This window comes from Anas platyrhynchos, chromosome 12, assembly GCF_047663525.1.
Source record: "Anas platyrhynchos isolate ZD024472 breed Pekin duck chromosome 12, IASCAAS_PekinDuck_T2T, whole genome shotgun sequence".
NCBI lineage: Eukaryota > Metazoa > Chordata > Aves > Anseriformes > Anatidae > Anas > Anas platyrhynchos.
Window position 1 is genome coordinate 8,585,816 of NC_092598.1, and position 22,052 is coordinate 8,607,867.

Here is a 22,052-nt window from a genome sequence, read left to right on the forward strand (position 1 = left end):
AGATTAACACTGTTCACCTAAAATGTTCAAATGTTCACCTGAAATGTTCACCTAAATGTTCAAATTTCAACAGTTACAAAAAATTTAAATTCATGGTTTTGGCTATAAATGATAAAGACTTGATACAAGGATAGCAGCTGTCTGAATTTGGCAGTAAATGTTCTTCCATTTTCAACATGAATACTGTCTAATGTTAGATAATGCTACAGCGCTCAACCCTAATTTCCACACAGTATTAAATATAGATTTATGTGTAGACTGAGAAAGGATGGATTTTGTCTACCTGAAAATGAAGCCAGCATAATCACTGTAACTCACTGTGGAGTCTGATCTGTGTCCTAGGTCTGTGTCCATCTGTGTTGCTCAGGCTCAGACTTGCCTGTATGAGAAACCCACCTTTCTGAACAAGCTGCACAAGGTAGATCACAGCTTGGATGTTTTCTATCATTCTGGTTTGTTTGTGGCTAAAATTAATAATCTGACTTTGCAGTGTCAAATGTACCTTAGACATGCTGTGGATGTATAGATCATACTGAGATTATGAAGAGGTGAGAAATTCTGCCTATTTTGGCAGAGTAAGAAGTTAAAAGTTTGTCAAAGACCAAATATAGGTCAAAATCACATGTGCTTTTTGTATGATTCAGTAATAATTCAAACTTTTAATCTTCTGAGAAAAGTTGTTATGTGTACATCTAAAGCATAAATGACTATGAAGCAACAGGGGGTGAGTTCTTTTTTCCAATAGAAGAAAAGCTCTTGCAGGAAAATGCTTAATATACACCAGTCAATAAAAATATATAACTAATTTCTTTATTGAAGAACATCACGGCAATGATCACAGTAATTTCTTTTCCTGTGCCATAATTACTTTTTTAATTAAATGTTCCTATGTGACGATTAGGGTTGATCAAAAGGAACTCTTCCAATTTCAACTTTTTGGAATGAGAAGACCACCTGTAGTTTTTTTGCTGTTTCATAAGAACAGAAGAACTTTATGAAAGTTTAATTTTTAGCTTTAATATACCAAAGGCTATGGGCAGCCCCTCCCACTAAATCATAATGATTTAGTGAAGTACTCCAAAACAGAAATCAGTTTCTAATTCTGTGTTCATGTGTATTAAATGTGTATCTGAAAGTAGAGGAAAATTGAAGAATATGTCATTCCTAAACTTCAGGTTGAGCACCTGGCACTAAAACTCATGTGGATCAACATTTCTCATATTTTTAAGCAGGTCTTTACCAATTTTTGCAATCAAATAAAAATTTGATGATTATTTTTTTAATATCATCTCATGCTCTTATCCTGTAATGACTGTTATAATGTATTATCTGAACAAGCCAGTGAAGAGAATGGAAGTATATGAAATAGAAAAATGGAGAGCGATCAGAGAGAGACTAAAGAGTTCTCTGGGACTCAATGACAGTAATTTACAAGAAGTAATTACTTATATCTGCAAAACAGGGTCACCATGAGTAGTGCTTGTACACAACAGAACATAATTTGACAGTTCCAACAGAAGTTCAAATGTAATAGTGTCTTTGATGTTTTTTGTAACTCTGAAAGAAAAGCACTTGTATATGGCTGCTATTTTGTCCTACAATATTCTCATAGGTGGTGTGATAAAACTGTTCAAGATATAAAACATGAATTATGCTATTTATAAAGTTTTTTTTTCCATTGCCTGAGAAAGCTGGTGAAATGAAGATACGCATGCCCACCTCATTAAGAAACATCTGGAGAAAGGGCATAATACTTCAGTTGCCACTTGTGAGTAAAGGCAGATGCACTCCCTGTTTCACAATCTCCTGCTCCTCTCTGCCCACGAGACCCAGACCATATGCTAAGTAACAATCACCATTTCAAATAAATAGCCAAGGAAGGAAAATATCTATCAAAATATCCTGCAACAGCTGCCTGCACAAAGGTTACATTTCCAATGATTACATTATGCTCACAGACACAGAGATAAAAACACATGGTGTCAGAATACATTGAAATCGCTTTGTACATGTGTACCATACACCATGCAGAAAACACTTTGCAAACATGTCTCTGGAAGTGTATAAGACACAATCATAAAAACTTACTTAAAAGATGTGTTTGATGCAAAACTTCTGACCACCAGCATCTGGTCCAACTGTCAGCCATATACTTAAAACCCTTTATACTTAAAACAGCCTGTGGGTTTGCTTACTTTTTTAGTGTATGCTTGGCATGAATGGAAGATCCGTTCATTTGGTTCTTCCAATACTTTTCATATTTCATGAGCTCATTTGCTTAACCCTTTCCTTAATCCTAAAGTATCTCAGCTGGTCTCCAGAGAACTAAATTTAAAAAGTTAGGAATCTACTGGACTGCATTCAAAATATTTTTAAGGTTAAGAGGTGCACTTTATTACAGCAGTAAATAACATGTAAATAATTTTAAAATATTAATTTTTTGTATCACAATTGGAGCAGCAGTAAGTGTATAATATTTTGCAAGAGAGAAAAGAAAATATTTATATTTATCTGTAAGGTGCCGTGAATTCTTTGAATCTCAGAGATTTTAAAAGTCTGTAGGACTCAGTGAGTGGGAATACTATATCTGATAGTTTTGCTTTACTTTACATGAAACAAACCTAAAAAAGGAAAACAGTTACCAAATGGTGATAAGTAAACAACACATTCAGCTAGTTCTAAAAATAGAAGTTAGCACTGTTGATTCAGAATATCTCATTTCCTTTAACATTATGATATCATTGAGTTCAGCTATAAAGGAAAGTCTGCATGGCATGACGTTGTTCTAAAATAAGCCGCTTTGAGCTGGATGCATGGACAAAAATTAGACACATCCCGGCATTTGCTCACTGTATTGAGCACATGTTTATTCACTGTTCACAGCAGGTATTTAAGGGGTACCTAGGAGGACTTCTGAATGTACTGGTGAGTTAAAACTATCTTCAGAAACTGTGATTCAGTAACACTAGGTAGCTTGTTTCATCCACTTTTCCTCCTTTGTTTCATCCCCCTTATGTTTTGAGCCCCAAAAGTTACTAGTATGTGGGGGAGTATGGAGGAGCGCTGGGCCACTGTCTGGTCCATGGGCAGGTGTGTAAAAAGGAGGGTTTTTCTGGAATCAGGAATCAATCAATCCTCAGTTTTTCATTTAATTTGGAGTAGGGTTACTATAGGGTCCATATATTGGCAGCTGTGACGAGAAAGGTGTCCAGCTAAGCATCCCTTTGAGAATGGCTGTCCTGTGGCTGAATAGCTGCTGCTTTAGGTCCAGTAAAGTATATGAAACGTATCTAATTATAAACAGATTAGCAGCATCACTCATGGTTAATATTAAGCTCATTCTTAAGTGAATTACTAAATCACAGTCTTCACTCTGAAAAGCAGAAGTCATTAATGAAAGTTTCATAGATGTCTACTGCAAACAACAGCATTTTGTTACCCATTCACTATAGCTGACTTTGACTTTTTATTATGAAGCCTCTATATTTTCAGGAAATGAATAAAGAAGTGAAAAAATTGAAAGCTACCCTTAGGTACCTTTTTATTATTTGCCTCACATATAAATAGAATCTAATCAAGAGATTGTTAAATCACAGAAAAGTAGGTTTCTAGGTATACCCAGTTCTATAAATGATAACAATTAGTTTACAAATAGGATCTAGGGAGCTAATTACAAAAATGATTAGCACATACAAGTAGCATGATAAATTATTTGGTGATAGAAATATTTTAACTAGCCCAAAGTACAACAGGAGAATTCCACAGCCAGTTTAGAAAACTAGCATGAGAGAGAACACTGTTCAATGAACAACATATGGTAGAGCATCTAAACTTTCTGCTTTCAGCTGTAGCATAAGTATAAAAACTAGACCTCTTCTTAGTTAAGAAATATCTATTCTTGGTGTGTGTGCGTGGTTTTTTTTTAGCCCAGCTAAAATCAAATAGTAACCATAAGGATTTTTGTATTCCAACTATAAGAGGCAAATATAGTCATTTTTTAATGACCTGGACTTATTCTTTATATAATTTATTTGAACTCCACTTGATCTTCTACAAAGGTAGTATTAATAATTAATATTATCTGTATTATAGTAGCATCTAGACTCCAAGTCATGAATCAGAGTCCCATTTGTGCCATGTATGGGATATGCATCCCATATTACAAGTATCTCCACTTGCAGTTATGCGAGTGCTCTCATACTTGAACATGTAGATAGGAAAAATAAGATAAAGTTGTAAGACATAATTTTTTTCAACAATGATCTAATTCCTTTCCTCAAAAGAACCAGAAATAATAAGCCAACATAATGGATGTCTGAAATTCTCCTTCAGAGATTAGCTTTATTCATATGGAAGTAAAAAATATTTAATAACTGCCTTCTCATGATGGAGTTTTTCTCATGAGGAGGTGCATGTATGACTTTGCTGGCCAGCTGATGCCATCTGCTGGGGCCTGTCTAAAGAACTGAAGTGACTCACATTGTTTACATGGGAATTTCTCAATGGTAATTATCTTAAAGCTAGTTCTAATGAAGACTTTTTTTTTTTTTTTTTGTCTGATTCTCAATTTCTAGGGCAATGAGGTCATGTATAGCAAGACAATAGTCTTAATCATGATATTAGGTTGGTTGGCTTTGTTTTTTGGTGCTGCACTGTTCGTTTAGTCAATTTTCAGGTTCCTGAAAATTGCAGGCATCATGAGCAGGATCCAAACTCTGTGAATACAAGGTTTAGGTACTGAACTTACTCAAAAACCTTGATTTAAAAGAGCATTAACCCATACTTTCAGTTTTAAACATGTGATTTCTATTTGTTGCAATCCACAAAGTGCTTCATGCGTATCAGTATGTTAATTTGCTCAATTGGTATACCAGGTATAACAGAAGAAAGGCGAAACTGCCCACATGATTTGCTGAACTTGCTTCTGAGTGTCAAGTTACTTAACTATAGTAAAGTTAAAAGCTTTGGACTTTGTTTAAAAGTGTTGAGCTATCAGAAGGAAGCACCTGCAAAATAGTGGTTTGGATGAGAAGGATCTTCATTTTCACCAAAGTTGGAGAAATTGAGGTTCTGCAAGTAACCTATGGGGAAAGAAAGTATGAGGAATGAGTTTGAAAGTGATCAGAGATTCCCATAAGGGCTACAGTAGAGATCCCTTCTGTTGGATGGGTGCGGTGATTCTTTTTCCTCCTTTCAGTTGTTTTCTTTCCTAAACTAATTTGACCTATACTCTAGCATAAAGGCTTCTTAGAAAAACAGAAAATAAGGAAGTGAGGAAGGATGAAAATTTTTCTCAACAAAGTTTAGCAATTTCTAAAACAGGTGTGGCATTGCTTTGGATACAGTATGAAATAATTGCATAGACAGCCAGGGAAAAAAAAAAAAAAAAGGAAAAAAGTTTTATATTTGCTAACATTGATACTTTTTCATTGTGACGACTTTTGTTAATCATACCACTTAATAAATTAGAATTTTATGTATTATTTGTACAGATAGAGGAGACAGAATAGTTGTAAAAAATTATTTTAAATGTATTCATTCATTTATTTAACAAGGGTCTTCATGTACCAATGAGACAGGGAATTACTACAGATGGAGCTAATGTAACATAGAGGTCCAAGAGACAACACTGCTAATAGTCTACAGTGTGAACTGAAATTTTTCAAATGCTGGTTTTTGGTGGGCCTAAGGGCTGATACCAGTACAGGAGCCACATTGTGTATTTGGGACAGATGGAGAGAATAACAGTCTACTTAAAAGAGTTGGCCTGTTTTTGCTGTTGTTTAAACAAGGATCTGATCCTTTAAAAAATTCTATACACATGATTTCTTTCAGATATTTGCCTTAAATAAGCCCTGAATAAATCTGATGAGGCAATTGGAAACCCATGATCCCTAGCTGAACCCTGTCCTCTTTGATAGCCTGCACTGATTAAAATTACTTAGATTAGCACAATTTGCTGAAACACTACCAGGGCGAAATTCCTATAATGACTGCAACAAGAGACTCTTGCATATGCTATATTGAAACCCTATTATTATTATTAAATCCATGAAACCCATCAAGTTAATGATAAATCTGGATTGTCCTGAATTCTACATGATGCAATAGCAATGTACTTTAAATGCCACTAAGGGAAAGAAGGAACAATCACTGTGAGATTACTAATTCTTCTTTTCAGACATATTATGATTTTGGTCCTAAACTTTCTGACCACCAATTAATTCCTAGTATCTATTACTGTTTACCTTATTCATGGATTGCGATGAAATGACAAAGGCCTTTTGTATTATTACAGAAATATCATTTGGAAAATTGTATTTGTCACACTCAAACTCTGTTACTGAAGCTTATTTTAAAGTATATGTGTTTAATGTGTGAAGTTTGCTGGTGACATTGCCTTTGAAATTTCATTGAAATATATATATATATATATATATATATATATATATGGCTGCCTTGAACCGAAAGAAGCAAGTAACAAGTAGTAGTGTTTGTTGTCTACCAAAATTAGTATAGCTCTGATTGCTCTAATTCTTTAGCCTGGTCAGAGAAAAAAATAGGATTGTGCACATGTTCTTTCAGGTATTTAATTAATAGGTCTGTGTTGTGCTGTGCTATGTCAGTATTTTAGTAATATTTGTAGTAACATTTCGTTCTTATTCTTTAGTCTTACATCTCTACCAATTTGTCATGCTACTGTGTATGACATTTTGTAACTAGGGCACATGGGTATTCCAACCATGGAGTTTGGGAAAACATATTCCTTTCATTAATTGAAAATAAGTAAGGCACAGACTTGCAAATGTTTCCATAAAATTTATTTTCCCTGTCTCTTCACAATCCAGCAAGTCACCAAGGCATATGAGAATTTGAGTATTTGTTTTAGTGCTTTCCCATTGTGACTGCATGAGACACCTTTCTTCAGTCTGTAGTTACTCTAATTTATCAGTAACCAATTTTAATTGCTCCATAGGAATATAAAAGTTTCAAATGTTTTCTGATAAAAGAGAAGATTGCAGGACATCATTAATTGCATATTATCATATTTGCTCTGAGATACACAGTAACATGTAGATAAAGCAAGAAGATTTAGTTTTAATGCTGATACAGTATGTGATTTGGGTTTGCAGAAAATTATAGTTAGTTAACTATAAATTTCAAGACAAAAATCAGATTTCTTCTGCTTCTTAGTAAAGGATGGCTGGTGGCATCAGAATGTAAGCATAGAGCAGCCACCAAGAATTTCATATACTAACAAAGCAAGACAGTTTCCAGTTGTGTGTCGGTACCTTGGTTCTTTAGGCAGCAGGAGAAGAGTTACTGCTATGCAGCAATAAAAGAAGCAGCAGCTTTGCTTCTAGCCAATAGTTAAAGTTAAAAATAAATAAAATAAAATAAAATAAAATAAAATAAAATAAAATAAAATAAAATAAAATAAAATAAAATAAAATAAAATAAAATAAAATGGTAAAAAGGAAGTTATGTTTGGATTTATATTAAAATCCTGGTGTAGGAAGGACATAATAGATTTCAACATAAGGCTACCAAACGGATAAGAATGAACTTACTGCTTAGGCTTATAATCAAATGACAGCTATCTTAATTGGCAATATACCAAACTGCACAAGATGCGCAACTTCAAAGTCTGAGAAATGAGGAAAAATAAATAGTCAAGAGGAAATCATAAATTGTATGATGTGAGTAAAATAGATCCAGAATTTCCATTAATTAGAGATAAGTTTAATTGCTTCAAGATGCTTGACTGGCCAATTTCCACATAGCAACTCATTTCTTACCTAGTTCACTGTACTTATGATCCTGTTATTAATGGTTTAACATAGTTTTAACATATCATAACAATTTTTTAAATAACTGTGTTTTTTCTTTTTTAATGAAAAGCTGACTGATTTCAGTTTACCCTTACAGGTAAACTGAAGTGTTGTTTATCACAACCAAATAATCAAACCACTCCAAGATGAAATGACCTCCTCTGAACTGTGTGGTTAAAAGGAATTGCTGAAGTGTGGCATGTATTAAGTCCTTACTCCATTTAACTCCTCTGTTTCTTCCTGTGGCTATGTAGTTGTTTTTATTTCATGCAGTAGTACGAGGGACTCAAATAGGAGACAAGAGACCTACTGTGATAAATGCTTTGCAAATACAAAGCTTGAGATAGCATGGTTCCTGCCATCAGGACCAGATGTCCTGGTTCTCAGAGAGAGCAAACACATAGGAAGGAGTAATATTGGTCCCATAATGATATTGTGCCAAGGATGGTGAGGTAGGGCTGGATTCAGACTTGGGCATGGTCCAAAGCATGGACCATTCTCCACCCAATGAGTACCCACAGAACATAGCCAACATCATTTCTCCTTGCATTTTCTGCTTGTGCTTCTGTAAGTTATTTCCAGCCTACACACTTGCAGACCCTTGCTCTGCTTAAATTGTCAGTAGAACTAAGCCTCTGGTTATGCTACACTTCTCCCGCGTACTTTGCTCTTTAGAGCAGGAGCAAATGTTTAGATAGGCCAACTCACACTTGCACAGGCCTCAGTTTGTGTATTGGCTTTTAGTTTACTACTGCATTGAAACAGTTTGCCTGCGCTGTCTGGTTTATTCAGTGTTCAGAGAAGAAGGTTAGACACTTTCAGGGAGTCATTTACCTATAGGTATTACAGGAGGTCCAATCTTATTTCATGACGTAAATCTGGACCAATATTCAAATATATTACATGAAATTTGCATAGATATGTAACTGGGTGTGTTTGTTGCACAGTATCATTGTTTTATCCCTATTCTTAACTACATTAATTTCCAAAATGATACATAGTATAATAATAATAGTCATTCTGACCTTGATGTAACCTCTAATTGTTCTGCAAAAACTAAAATGTTAAAACTAAACCAAATAAAGTTCTGCACTGTTACAACCGTAAAGCAGCTGAAGCAGAATAACTACATATAGCCCTTGGTCAAGCTTAGCTACAGCACATCATACCAGCCCAGAACAGATCATATTGTCCTCCCATTCATCTTGATCTCTTGGGGTTATACTGCATAGATTTCTAAATGTACAGGAAACAACCTGAGGCTTAGAGGAAAGAAGAAAGCATAAGTAAGCACCGAAGTGATGGATTTCAAGCAGAACAACTGTTTTGCATAGCTGGTTAGTGAACTTGGCTGATCTTATTTGATAAAGGGTTACAGGTTAATAAGATGAAAACAAGCCATTCCAGGATATACCTTAAACTGCCCCATTTTTAATTTAAAGATTCACATGGTAAAATAAGCACTTAAAAGAGTAATATAATTTCGAATAAGTACAATGCTAAAGGGCATGTTTCTGCATGACTTCCTTTAATAACTACAGTCTGCAGCCTAATTCAGCCTTTCAGATTATTGCAGTGTGAGCACTTTCATTTTTTTTATAGTCATACAGTGTGTGTTATTTTATTCTTGCTATAGTAAAAACATGATTTTTTTGTTGACTTTTTAAATGGTGATCACGTAATTGGAAACAGATGCTAATGTAAGAGGAGGAACATTTTAATTAATACACTTAAGTTGGAAAATATCAGATACCTGAAGAACTGAAGCAGTTTTAAAACAAAGGGTACTTTGTTGTCCATTGTTCAGAATACAGATCACTTTACTGTAATATAACTAATCAAAAGTTAATGAGGCCATTGAAAGGCTTGTGTAATTTAGCTTGTACATAAGATGTCTAACACTGAAAAGAAGAAACAAGTTAAATAAGCTTCAGTTATGATGTTATTTTTTTACCTGAAAATAGTATTGTCTACCTTATTTACCCCTCATTAAAAATTTTATTATACCCCATATATATTTTTGAGGCACACTTATTTATTATTGTACGCTATTATATGCTAAGTTAGTATATCAGTAAGATTCCCTCAGAAAAGTAAAGTGAATATTTTTAGGAATCCTCAGATGTCGATGTGGACTTCACCCAGGAGCATGTACTGTTGCTATGTTTGCAAGAGTAGCCATCTGGGAATCTCTGTTCTTGAAATATGCTTGAGATTCTTGACCATGAGCTGTGGTCAGCATCCGGAATAAAGTTATGACGGTTTGGTGATCCAGTGGAGTGGGATTCATGTGGCATGAACCTTGCTCTTGCATTCCAAATTATTTAACTTTAAATATTTTTTTTCTTTCTAGGAGAAAAAAAAAAAAAAAAAAAAGATTGTTTTGAATTGTTTTCACCTTGTATGAACTTTCATAAAGCTCTCATTTTTCTCTGATTTTTTAAAAATATTTCTTTTCCACTCTGAACTTATAGAAATAACAAAAATATTTTAGTTTAATGTCAGCATTGTATTTACTTCATAAATTATTCCATTAGGCACACCTTTGAAGTGATAACTGAATACTAGTAAAAAGTCTAAAAGTGCAGGACATTCTTATGAAAACCTGGACTTAAATGCAAATAAAGCAACATGTGAAACACTTGTCCAATACCAGAGAGCATTTGCTGACATGGGCACACCTCTGTTTAATTTTAGTTGAAATAATGTGGTGTGACTGACAACCTTTGATTAAAAGAAGCAACACTAGAATTGAATGTCTATCATCTTTTAGCACCACAGGTCAACCCTCAAGGGTAACGTAGTATCTGCTGCAAAAATTGGAGAAATCCATTACATATGACCACTTTCAGTGTATATTTGAGGCAAAATTTCTAGCTACAGTTTTTGCAATTGTCAGCATTTCCCATACATTGTGATCAACTCCACAGTTTTACAGTGTCATGCTGGGGGAGCCTGAATTCACATGGGTCAGTTTTTGAGTGTAAGAATAATGGGCAAGATTCAGATACTTTTGCTTTATCCCAAGATGTAATCTCTAAAAAATATGCTCTCCATAAAGATATGAAAATGCACAAACGTCATTGTGTGCAATTTTTCCCATGTATGTGTGAAAGGGAGAAATCATCTCTCTCCATGGTGGACTACATTTAAGTGATGCACCAGCTCCACAGACACTCCCCTAACCTGACGAAGGCTGGTGACAAATGAAGGGCCTAGTATAGGATCTCTGTTTGGGAATGAGTGGGCCTAGACATAGCTACATGTTTTGGAATATTTACCACTCTTGTGCTTTGCTCCCTAAATACAACTTAAGGAAAAATTATGCAACTTATAGTTTTCTGCCCCAAAACTGCAGAATGAGTTTTGCACACAGAGCTGGATTTTGGCCCAAAATTAGACATTTTGTGACATATAGCATGACTCCCATTTTCTGTTTGGGGGCTTTGAGCATATCCAAACTCATTCTGTGTTAGCAGTTCTCAGAAAAGCAAGAAACAAAAACACCTGCAGTAAATTGCTGTTTATTCTCCTTTCAGATGTCACACCAGAAAAGCTGCAGCTCTTGTGACCTCAATACGAAGTAGTAGGAAACCTCAGTATTGCTTCTGAACAAAAATTTCATCCTTGACTAAGACATGCCAAATGAGGACGTGAAGCTATTGTGTGTTTCGTAGTTACCAGTATCACATCACTTACAGGTCGAAGTCTATAGCATCATCAGCATAACAAAAGGTAAATTATTATGCATTGCATATTTTGCAATAATATATATTCCTGTTACTATATACTTGTCGCTGTTACTACATTATTATTCTACGCTTCTCTACAAGTAAATTAAGACAACTCCCTGGAGAGGCAATATTCTCTGCTGGCTTGACCATAGCCAGGACAGTCCTATTCACTCCTGCTCTATGAGCTGGTAGATAACATATTTGCACTATGTCATGTCACTGTTCCTACTCACTAGTAGGAAAAGAAAAGTAACAACCTTGGTCTAGAGAAAGGCATCTGAATTGTCCTTATGACACTTCAAATAAATTTCCTATTCTGTTTTTTCATAAGTATGTCAGAGTTTTGTTTGGTTTGTTGGCTGGGTAAGAGATGTTAAAAAAGTGAGAACTATTGGTTATATATACCTGGAGCAGGGATAAGCATTTTGTAACAGTTTTAGCCCTTGCAGTGGTATTCTTGTAGAGAAGATCTTTGACTTTTGGAATTAAATAGATATTTTACAAGAAAATGTAAAGCATAAAACTGCAAACTGCAGAGTAATTAATGTTACTTCTAATATATTTAAATTTTTGTCTAGTATATTCTGAGTTTATATCTAGATGATGTGTGAAGTCAATTGACATGGCATAAAGTATATTAAAGTCACTGTAATGATGCCTGGGACACTTTTTTTCTTTTCTATACACTTTTGAATAATACCCAAGCCACAAAAGACTATGGCATAAATTGTCTAGGAAATGCTTTCTTTTTTTTTTTTTTTTTAATTAATGTGCTCTTGTTATTTGAACTGCTATTCAAGCTGTTTTAATTGCTTTTGAAATTTATAGCATGCATTTAAAAGGCAATTTTTTTTTGTATTTTTCTGTGGATAGCAGGCTGTACAAAATTATTTCTAATATATTTGTAGAGATTGCACTGATTATCTCTGTACATGATTAGGAATAAAAGAAGTATGAATTGTATGTTTGTGGGAAGATGTAGCGCTTAGGGATATGGTTTAGTGGGGACTGCTAGTGTTAGGTTAGAGGTTGGACTCGATGATCTTGAGGTCTCTTCCAACCTAGAAATTCTGTGATTCTGTGAAAAGTAAATGTTTTATATAAGAAAAACAGACAAAGCAGAAAAAAAGGTAAGTGTATAATTATGTTTTTGTTAAGAGGCCATTTCAAAAGGATCTAGTAGGTCATAAATGAAATTAATTCATCCAAAGATCCTTTTGGGAAGAATTAAAGAAGAGAAGGGAAGGGAGGGAAAGTGTCATTCACATTTTCTATCAAGGTGAGAATGAGACATTTTTTCCAACAAATTCCAAACAGTTTGAGATCTGAGAAAAAATAAAGTGCTTTTTGATCTTTGGAATCAAACAGATACATCTCAGCAAAATAGCAGGTAAGTCTGTAACTGCAGAACAGTTATTTTATCTGTTTATTTCCTGTCTCAGCTTCAGTGAGGTATAAATTCACATTGTTATGTGGACTCAGAGTAAGATGGGGAAGTAGTATTTCAACTCTGTTTAGCATTAATGAGCCCAAACCAAAGTAATTTGTCCCATCTGAGGCACAGCACTTCAAGAAGGACACATATTTTTGGGCCATTTGAAGAAAGCCCCTAAGACAGCTTCAAAAGATATCAGAGCATACCTTTTGAATAAAAAATAAATGAATTAATGTTGCTTAGCCTCAGGGAAAGAAGACCAAAACCAGGACAGTTTTAGTTTTATTATTCAAAAACTGTTATTGTAAAAGAGAGGGTATATGTTACTCCATTATGTCCATCACGGAGAGGATAAGAATAATGGTATTAACAAGCTAGGCTTAGGTTAGGCATAATGAGAAAAAATACTCTAATGGCTGGGTAGGATATCACTGGAATAGAATGCCTCAGGACGTTACAGTCTCCAAATTTAGGAATAGTTAAGAGCAGGGTTGACAAATAGCTACTGGGAATGACATAATTGTGGTTTATTTGGGGGGTTAGAAAAGGATTAGCGTATGTCTTGAGGTCCTTTCCAGACTCTTTTTTTTTTTAATTCTATGAATTCTCCTTTTGGTCCCAGCACTACATGTCTCTCTTGACTGCAGAACTCAAAACGCATTTTAGAGAAAGGAGGGATGAAATGGGAACCCAGCTTTATTTTATTTGTTATATCCACCAATATTACAGGTCACGTTTTCAAGTTTGCTGTCTGAGTTGACACCAGGTGAGCTTCAGTTTTTTGTAATGACAATTGACTGAATTATTGTTATTATTATCACAGAAGAGGAATTCAGCTATTCTGTGGTCCAGTTGCAATGTACTTTGTAACCTCTTAGGCTGTTTAGGTGCAGGTCTGTACTAACAAATAACCAGAGAGTGCTCTTTAAATATTATGATCTTCTATTTACAGGTTAGCCAAGTCTTTCATGAATATATTATCAAGTTCATATTTCACAAATTCTCAAGAGATGTGGGAAAGGCTCACACAGAATGAGGCAACTTGCTCACTGAGACTGAAATACCACTGCAGCTGAGGTAATGTGACAATTCCTTGTTTGGACAAAAAGTATTTACTTGTTCATGATGTAATGAAAAATAACATATTCTGTCATTCAAAACCCTAAACACAATCCAGCTGAGAATTTTGGCAAATTGGGAATGCTTTCCTATGACATCATATGTTTTTTGAAAATATCTGCCATGTAACTGTATCACACCTAGTCCCAGGCAGAACGGAATCACATTTTATTAATATATATTTTAAAATGTCTTCTAATAGTACTGAAGTGTTTTAATACCATTTTTCATGGACTGAAGAAGCAACTCCTTATTTTTCACTATGCTGTATGGAAAACTATGGTGTGCAGTTTCTGAAAGAGGAAGCGTCATACTGAATTTTAGAACTCCTCGCATCCTTCTGCTGTTAGTATTTACGTTGCCTGAAAATGAAGGCTTCAGTGACAATATAATGATTTGGAAAACTATCTCAGCATACCTGAATTAAAATGTTGTAAGAACAGCTCTTGGCAACTCTGTTGAACTATCATAAAGAATTAAATGGCTACAGATATTTTGGTACAGTTCTTTATATAGCAGGTGTTTGCATTTGAAAAATGACTTGAACAAAAACACATTTCTCATGCAAGGGAAATTTGTTGAATCAGTTTACTTGGTATGACTTTTGAGCGGCCAATGGGGATACTTGAGTGATGGTTTTTCAGAGGCCTAATAAAATAAAATAAATGGTATGAATTTTACATCAACCAGCACTGAGGATATGTCAGTGTTGCTCTATGTTGACACTTGAGTGCAGCATCGTCCAACATCCTCCCTTCATTGGGTGACTAGTGTCCCTAGCATTTGACATGGCAGATCATTATGTAAATATTGATTCTCTGCATGTGTGAATTTATTTATTTATTTATTTATAACTAAGGACATGTATTTTTCCAGTTAATATTAATTTGGGTGCCCAAGAAGAGAGGTATGGAAAATATGCTTAGAACAATTAATCTGCTTCAAGAATTGAGAAAGAGAGCAGAGAGAAAAATCCATAGCTGAGTATCTGTGCAGCCAGAGCAATAGTCTCCACACCCAGCATTACAAAAGCATTATAAACTCTTATCTACTGCTGTACCTGTTGCAAAATGAAAACTGATGGAGAGGGTCATGAAATTTCTACTAGTTTTAGATTTATAGCACACTTGACAATAAAAGATGCTGGTTGTAGTATTTATTCTTTTTAATGAGATAGTAGTCAGACCATGAAAGACTCTGTGTTTGATTTTACTTTCTGTTCTGCAGCATTCAGCTCTTCAGTTTTGCTGCCCATGTGGGCAGAGAAATCACAGTAAATGACTGCTTATTTCACTAGTATTTTGAGATTACACTTATATGAGCCTGCCTTATTAAACTGGCATGTTGTTTTTCATCAATTTGTTGGACAAATTGGTTTATAGTTAAAATGTGCAATATACTAAGCAAAGATTTAAATATTCAACTAGGGTTCTTGTAGTAATTATGGGTATTCAGATTTCTAGTTTAGAAGGTCATCACCATAAATAAATAATTGAAATAGACATTTATTTTTTTGCTTTTAATTCAGAGAATTTAGGGGTGGAAGTATTGCCATTGTATGTATTAATCTAATAATCTGAATTTATAGCTATATACAAATTTTTAAGAACAATCAAAACCTTCTGCCTTTGTGATGCAGAGAAGGAAATATTTGAAGCTTAATGTTACTCAAGAAGTATTGGGTTTTAATTAATAACGGTGTGAACACTTATTCAGATAAGAATGCTACTTTTTCTAATGAAATAAATAAATTAAACTGCATTATGTGAATAATCACAAAGACTTCCTCCTGGACTATGCAAGATAAATATTCATTAAGCAAGATTAACAGTTGCAAGCAGAAGATAAGCATTATCAATATGGAAGGTTCTTTGTGAGAAAGAAGGGTTGTATTGATGGCTTGATGTGGCAACTTATAGCACAGTCCTACTGTAAGGAATGACTCTGTAGCAGATTAGCTCCCCAGGTGGATTCAGTTGTATTTGCTTTCATTTGTCATGAACCTAAACAATTGTTATTTGCTGCTGTTAATCATGCAAAAGCCAGACAGCTCTGGTAGATGGACAAGGGGTACTTTTCTGACTCATATTATTAATGGAATCACTAATGAAGTTCCACTTGGAGAACTGTTTTGTGCCCACTCTTATCCCAGTGCAAATCCTTGTCAGTAGAGTTGCAGCGACATGATTGACAATGTTTGTGGATGACTGTGGGATTATTTGGAAATAGCTCAAGCAAAATTTGCCAAGGAAGCACCAAGAAGTAGAGTTACTTCTGAGTTACACCTACAGAACTAGAAGAAGAGTTTGGATGTGGATCTGAATCCTGGATTATAAACTCTTCCCCTTACACACACACACACACACACACACACACACAGATCTTTAGGTAAACTGCTGGTTGAATCTTAAAGGGAATAATCCTCCCCTGAGATACAGCCTTCTATAGACCAAATAGTATTAAACTGGCTACAGTTCACACAGGTCTTACTTGCATGCAGCCTTGGAGCAGATTACCTGCCTGCAAGGGCACAGCAGATGGAAACGGTTGTGTATATGTACTTTTTGCATTCTCTTTATTTCTATTTAGTGTTTATTTTTAAAATATTCTGGTTTTCTTATTTTTATTGAACAGCATTTGGGAGTAAAATCTTTCTACTTGCTTTGGGGAGGAGTGAGTCAGATTAGGTCTATAATATCTTTTTCAGTGCTCTAGTGAATCAGATCCCATGATGGTGGCTGAGATGTATTATTTTCATCTTTGATATTAAATTTTAATTTTTTACTGTTTGGGACATGTTTATATTGCCAAATTAGAATTACAATAAGAACAGCATTATAGTGTAAAGTAATTTCTTTTAGAGCGGTTGCAATAAAACTCAAATCTGGGGTCTCCAACAAATGCAATTTAGAAATTAGTTTTACATGCATGTCACATCAGTTCCCTCACCATAGGATGTATTTACCTGGTGATGTTTCACACTGCTGGAAAAAACAAAATGGACAGGTTTGTCATTTACATGCCAAAAATTATTGTGTACATGCACCAGGTTTAACCTGAATCTATGGTTGCATTTACCATCAGTTGTTCTTGTAGTCTTTTAAGTGATTTTCCTTACTTTAAATTCCTTAATTTAGCCTACTTTTCTAGAAGACTTGAAAAGTGTGTAAAACAGCAATCAAAACTCCCCATAGTGGAATTCTGATGAACATTCCCTGTTTTCAGATGATATTAATGTTTATGAAACCAGATTTTCCTAAAAAGCATAATAACTTCTGTTGGAAACAGTTGCATGGTCTTCAAGAATAAATCTGTAGGACTCAGCAGGAAAAGAAAACACACAAAAAAATGGTAAAGATGAGTAACAAAAAAGTAACCAAACCCCAATAAATCATTATTTAATATAAGATCAAGATAAAAACAAAGAAAGATCAAAATCTAAATTATGTACTTAAAAGAAGTTTAAATAGATTTAGTTATAGAATTAGTTCTTCTTGAGTTGGGGAAACAGAGTGATAGAATTATAAAGGGAAGGAATGATGTAAATGAAAACTTTACGAAGACCTTGCAAAAATTTTCCAAGGTCAATACAAAAATATTTTTAATTCATATATAATTTAATTTAATTTGTGTTAAATATCAGATGAGAATGATTACATATGTTTGAAATTCACAAAATGTGTTGTAAGAGTTGCTACATATAACTAAAAACATATTTTTAAAGATGCTAGAATAAAAGGAAATGAAATAAAGATACTTTTTAGGATCAGACACAAATAAATCAAGGACTGAGTTTGGGGATTTTGCAGTTTACTTTGTTGTTGTTACATTGAATAACTGTCCCCATTTTGTAATTGAGCTTCATTTACCTTGAAGACAATTTCTCTTGAAGGGAAGGAAAGATGGAATTTCTTCTAAAAGATCACATCTAGTGGCTTCTGGTTAAAGAAAAATAAAAATAATTATAAATAAATAAATAAATAAATAAACAGTGCCAAAGGCTAAAAGACTTCATTGAAATTCTAAAGAAGAAATCTGCAAAAGCTTGGTGCTTCAGGCTTGTTATCAGGTACCTGCATTTGGGCAACCTGACACTCTATAATTGAAATTCATTACTCGACCTTTAGTCTATAAAAATGGTATGCTGTCATTAGCACTGCCTGCCTGCTATATTCTCTTGTCGCTCCTTAGGCCAGCTTAAACTATCTTGGATGAAATAGCCTATTTCATGTGAGACCCCTGAGTTTGCTGCTGTTAGAAGGTGATTGTGATGTTTAGCAATACACTGAAGTATAATATAATGGAATGGCAATGAAAGCAGGAAAAGAAGTTTCCCTTATACCCCTCCTTTTTCCTATATAATTTTGGAATGTTTTTTCATGTTTGTTAGTAGGAATCCCGTGTCATTGCTAATATTTTTAACATTAAATTTTAATTTAACCTTCTAAAGTGCCTTCTAGTGCTTTTTAACCTTCTAATCACTTAAAGTATTCTCCCCCACCTCCCAATCCTGCAGCAATGAGATGGAAGGAGTGTAATTCTTGTCAACTCCAGTACTAAAAACAGGAGCAAAGGTACTGTCCACTTACCATATTCAGATGAATCAGCACATCTGTCTAAACTGGATATTGGATTAAGGATTTCTCCTAAAATCTGGACAAAATTGAACCTGCATTGAGACAATGCTCTTTCCCTTGCTTCCTTATTGTCTCTGTCCCATTCTCTTTATCTGGAGAGGAAAAATTTAGTAATTCTGCAGAACCTCTTAACTGAGATTAAAGAAAGCATGAGCTGTTTATGGCAGAAAGCATAGTGGGAGGATTTCCAATGCATATATATTCTCTTCAGATTTATTGAGATCATAGAAATTTAAAAGAGTAACACAGAAATAAATAAAAGACTTCTACAGTGCACATATTAGATTTTCATCCTTAAGTTTAACTCTGACTGGATCTGGCTGAGACCCTAAATTTAAGGCTGTTTTAAGGTCAATTTTGAAAGAGATGTTTGCAGAAATTGGCAGAAATTTGAAAGAATAGCCAACTTCCTACAAGATTTCTGCCATTCAATTTGGGTGATGTATTACAAGATCAACTGCTTACTAACTTCATTTTTCCATTATTTGCAGCAGAAATGTTATTATATACGGATTTAAGTAATGTGATTACCAGTGAGTGGTAATTTTGAAGTGTCTGTATGAGAACTGCTTGAGGAATTATTGCACTACTGAAATCAAACCATGATTCAGATTTAAACTTAATCTTACCCTAAGCTATCCTGAATATTATCAACACCTTCCCATCCCTTTGGAAAATAAATGGAGAGGAACAATACATAAAGTAATAGTATGTCTCCTATGTTAAATTTCCTGACAAGCTAAAAGAAGTGTTTTTTTTTGTTTGTTTGTTTTTTTTTGTTGTTGTTGTTGTTTTTTTTTAATATAATGAGAAAAGGATTCAAAGATTTTCATGCATTTTTAAGAAATAGTGTTTAAAAAGGCTATTGATCAAATTCAGGAACTATTGGTGTAATGGTCAGATTTTAGTTAATTTCCTGAATAACATGTAACTGGGGACCTACTCTGATGAACATATATCAGCTTGGTATTTCCTCTGTCCATTGTCTGAGTGGTACAGCATCCTGTTGTCTTCTGAACTGCTGCTGTTCTGAGATGATTGATTGAGCTGATGGTTTTAATGATTTTTCTATGGTAAACATATCAGTTCACTTTTGGTTGCTGTGCTGGTGATTTGTTCCATTTAACTGTGCTCTCTAAGAGTTGATAAATGACATTTTATTTAGGGTTCAGTTGAGAAATTCACCCAAAAGCTCAGAGTGAGTTAATCTAAAAGAACAGCCAACCCCCAGCAAGGCAAACTGATGCACTCTAGGTCTTTCACTGACAGGCAGCAGTTTCCAGACCACCGATCACTGTGATCATTGTTTGTTTTCTCTTCTTTGTGTTTTGGGTTTTCCCTGTTTTATTTCCTCAGTCGCTCCTACAATATCCGAATCTGCCATCCTCTCTCTGTTACTATGGGTTTGCATTGCCTTAGGTGAGATTTGTGTCATGTCCACGAGACCTCCTTTTTCTTCATTTTCTACATCTGCTTGTGGTTCTGGGGTTATACTTGAGTCTCTCCACCTCCTCCTTCCTGAATCCCTGACCACGGTGCACAAACACCCTGCAGTAGGGCATTCAAGGACTCTGTGTCCCTGCTGATCACTAGCACTGGGATAAGGCGACTAATAGTAAGAAGGTGTTATGAAATTTAAGTATTGAGTCTTCATTTCAGCCCCCAAGTGAAACAAATGTTATGCTTGCCTTCATTTATCCCTGTTGTCTGATTTCAGGTTAGGCCAAGAAATAATTTTCCAAGGATCGAAATCCATGGTGTCAGCTATTCCTCTTTCAGAGAATTTTGAAACTCAGCCTTGCAGAAGATGAACTCCTTCCTTCAAAAATTCCTCAGGTTGCTGTTGCTGACTACATTATTAGAAGTGGTCATTAAAATAAGCGTCTTAGGAGGAAAGGTCTGTAGTGTTTTTTTGTTTTATTTCTGTGGAAAATTTTCTTAGCCATAGATTTTTGCTATATTTCCAGTTGACGGTAGAAAACTTCCATAACATCTGCATCAACACAGAAATGTCTCAAAACTAGTCACTTTAACTTTCAATAGATTTTATTTCAAATATAGAACAAATTGACAGAGCCAACATTTCTGCAGTCATTTCTTTCTGAACAGCAACTTGAAAACTTTTGTTTTTCTTGATGCTTTTTACAAGGTAAAAAAAAAAAAAATCTTTTCTGTTCAGCTGACAAGCTTTGGAACATAATATTGTTGTGTTAATGTTTCAGGTTTCCTGTATTTTAGTAGCAGAGTGATAATTACTGGGTAGGCTTGCTTCAGAATCACATCTGGGGCCCTTGAACACTGAACACTGCCTGGTGATAAATGTTAGATGATAACAAGAGCAGATAACTGAGTTTATAAATATGCTGCTGTACAGTGTATCTGTACAATATATTGCCTTTAAAAAAAAAAAAAAAATATTTAGAAAGGTAGTGATTGAAATTATAAACACATTTAAGATACTTGCCTGTTTGGGTTTTGTTTGTTTGTTTTTTAATTCTATAGCTCAAAAATATTTTTGAAAGAACATGAAACTTTTTCTGTGTGTGAGCATGGGAATATATTTGCTTTATCTAAGAGTCTTAACATTAAACTGTTTACTTCAACAGTTTTGTCTTGACCTGCAGGGAAGTAAAGAGAAAAACCCTGATTTATATTGTTCCAGAGGGATCTTTGAGGGTTGTTAGTTTGGGTGGGTTGGGATTTTTTTTTTTTTTTTCCTTTTTGTTAAATATAACAGTTTTCTCACAATACTAGACTTTGATTTGCTACTAGCTGGAATACCTTTATAAACTTTAAAGGTCCTACATAAATGATGTTAAAGCTTGCTGATGAAAAATGATTTGGACTTTTTATGAGATGGGAATGGATGTGATAGTTTTTTCTGTGATTTATAAGCTGAGAACACTTGGGTTTGATCTTAGCTCAGAGATAATTTGGGTGGAGCAGATTATCATTTGCTGTCGTTTGGGATGGGAAGAACGGCAGTTCAGGTGACACTCTTGAAGAATCTGCCACAATCTGTTAAGTCCTGAGTGATTCCTGGAAAAAAAAAATATATATATATTCCAAAATTGGTGTAGTCTTTGAATGGGTAGGATGAGCAAGGCAGTCTTTAAAAACCAGAACCTTTCCTTTCTGTCCTTCAGTATTCATTCTATATGTGGGGTAGCATGACTAATCTCATGGGTGAGATCATTAAAAATTGTAATTTTACATATTGCATGAAAAAGAGCATTGAAAAATCAGTGCCAGAAGAACTGAAGTTTCAAAAATGTAAAAAATACTAAAGACTATG

General features: G+C 34.5%; 1 long non-coding RNA gene across 3 annotated transcripts in view; it reads left to right on the plus strand.

Moving 5' to 3' along the window:
- The first annotated feature begins 11,375 nt into the window (after positions 1–11,375).
- Positions 11,376–22,052, plus strand: part of LOC110352810 (uncharacterized) — a 105,559-nt gene continuing 94,882 nt past the window's right edge. For all 3 annotated transcript variants that reach the window (XR_011812369.1, XR_011812367.1, XR_011812368.1), the window contains exons 1-3: positions 11,376–11,567; positions 13,954–14,078; positions 20,475–20,654. This is a non-coding gene — a long non-coding RNA (uncharacterized lncRNA). The remainder of the gene's footprint in view (positions 11,568–13,953; positions 14,079–20,474; positions 20,655–22,052) is intronic.